Here is a 2033-nt window from a genome sequence, read left to right as displayed (position 1 = left end):
TACCCAGAAACCATCGTGGGCATGTCTACATGTGATGCTACATCGCCGTAGCAACGCACTCCCTCGTTATAATTCATTGCTACCATGATGTAGCTTCTAGCCTTGTACAATGCACACGGTGCAGTACAGACTGGGTTTCAACTCACCCCCCTTCATATTAGAGAAACAACTTAATGGAGGTTCTATAGCAATGGCAAAAATCCTGTCCTAGACTCTGAAGTTGAGAGGGATCCTGATCAGAATTTTCTTCATTTGTTCCGCCAAGAAATGAAGTTTCTGTGGAAATAACATTTCTTCTATTTTTAAAAAAGAGAAATCTTTTCAAATAAAATGACCTTTGTCTCATTTCAAATTGTACTTTTAATTCTCTTCTTCAAAACCCATAAAAATCGTTTATGTCGATTGGGTATGAGGTTCCTTTTCCTCCCTGCATTCTTCTCCCTAGAAAAAGGGTAAGTAAAGAGGAGATACAGAGAAAATGGATCAAACACACCATCTATCCTTTTTTGGCCGACCACCCTCCACCCCGGTCCTGGAAAAAAGCTGGAAAAGATTTATTTAAAAATTGTGAGAAAAAAGGGGAAAAATTACATGGGCCTACATCTATAGGAAGTGTTATTTCATCTGCTCACTATACAGAGACCAGAGAAAGCCAGAAATGGCGGGAGGCCAGTTTCCTTATACAGAATGTGAATTAGGCAAAAGGTAAACATTTTATTAGTGAATAATGTACATGTGTAAAATGCCAAGTTAAAGCATAAAAGTATACATACATACAAACACACATACCCATACCTGTATAAAAAAATGCACATGTATTTTATTTTTATGTTGATAGACAGCAGACTAACCAACTAGCCAGAAAATTTGGGTGTATTGTAGCATCATTCTATTTTATTTTCTTTCTTTTTTTATTACAGTCATTTATATATTTTTCTTCCCCCCATTTTTATTGCATGTTTACACTAGATCTTTTCTCTGTTCCAGTAAGACTGTGAACAGACATCGTGTAAGCTTGGATGGAACTATATTAGCTATAACTATCACAGGAAAGCCATGCTGACCAAAATAAAGTTAAACAAATTCACTTATCCCACAGCAAACACTATTTGCATCCATGTAGTTTGATCTCCCACTTTTTGTGAGTATATTCATTTCGTGCATCTGCAAGCATGTTAAATGCTTTTTGTGATTGTGAAAAAGGTTACATGTAAGTCTAGAGGGAGTGCTCCCCATTAGTATGAATCAAAAAAACTCCTCTAGCAATATCCAGTGTAAGCAGTTGGCATGTTATTTAAAGCTGTCTTGGGTTGGCTTTAAATTGTGCTACTTTATCAAAAAAATAATTTCATGAGAACATCTCTTCCTCAAAGGAGACCTTTCATCCTCTTTTCACATTCCATCTCCTTTGGAAGATATGCACACACCCCACACCTAAGGGGGAACATTCATCAGGTACATCCTCATTTTAGAAAGCCAGATTTTGTTCTAACATCATGTCATTTGAATGGAAGAAATGAATTATGCAGCCCTTTCAAATCTACAAACAAATCAGAGATAGAGTCTGTGGTGGTTGAATGATAGTAAAATAGAGCTCTTTGGATATATTGCTTTATTCACACACATACACATACACGAGTTCCAATGCAAAATATCTCTCTAAGAACTTGTATGGCCTTTAAGGCCTGTACCATAGGGAATCTCACATACTTTAAAGTTTGCATAGTTCAAGTGCATTTTAAATGTAATTTCAAAAAATTTAATGCTTAATCAGTAGGAAGTTCAGATTTACAAACAGTTATTTTTATTCAGAAAAGCCTGAGACTTATGATTTTCAGTTATAGTACATCTCCATTATGAAAGAATATATATTTCTACATTCTGCTGTCCCCTGAACTTTATTCACGTTTATGTAGATCTTAACATAGTTATACAGTCATCTGGCTAACATCACCCTCTGGATAGTAATGAGGTCCTCTCTAACCCTTTAGCTGCTATAAAGTATGCAGAAGTTAAATGCACAGATGAAAAAA

This window comes from Gavialis gangeticus, unplaced genomic scaffold (genome assembly GCF_001723915.1).
Source record: "Gavialis gangeticus isolate Ggan-Ray unplaced genomic scaffold, GavGan_comp1, whole genome shotgun sequence".
NCBI classification, from domain to species: Eukaryota; Metazoa; Chordata; order Crocodylia; family Gavialidae; genus Gavialis; species Gavialis gangeticus.
This window is presented reverse-complemented; position numbering follows the sequence as displayed.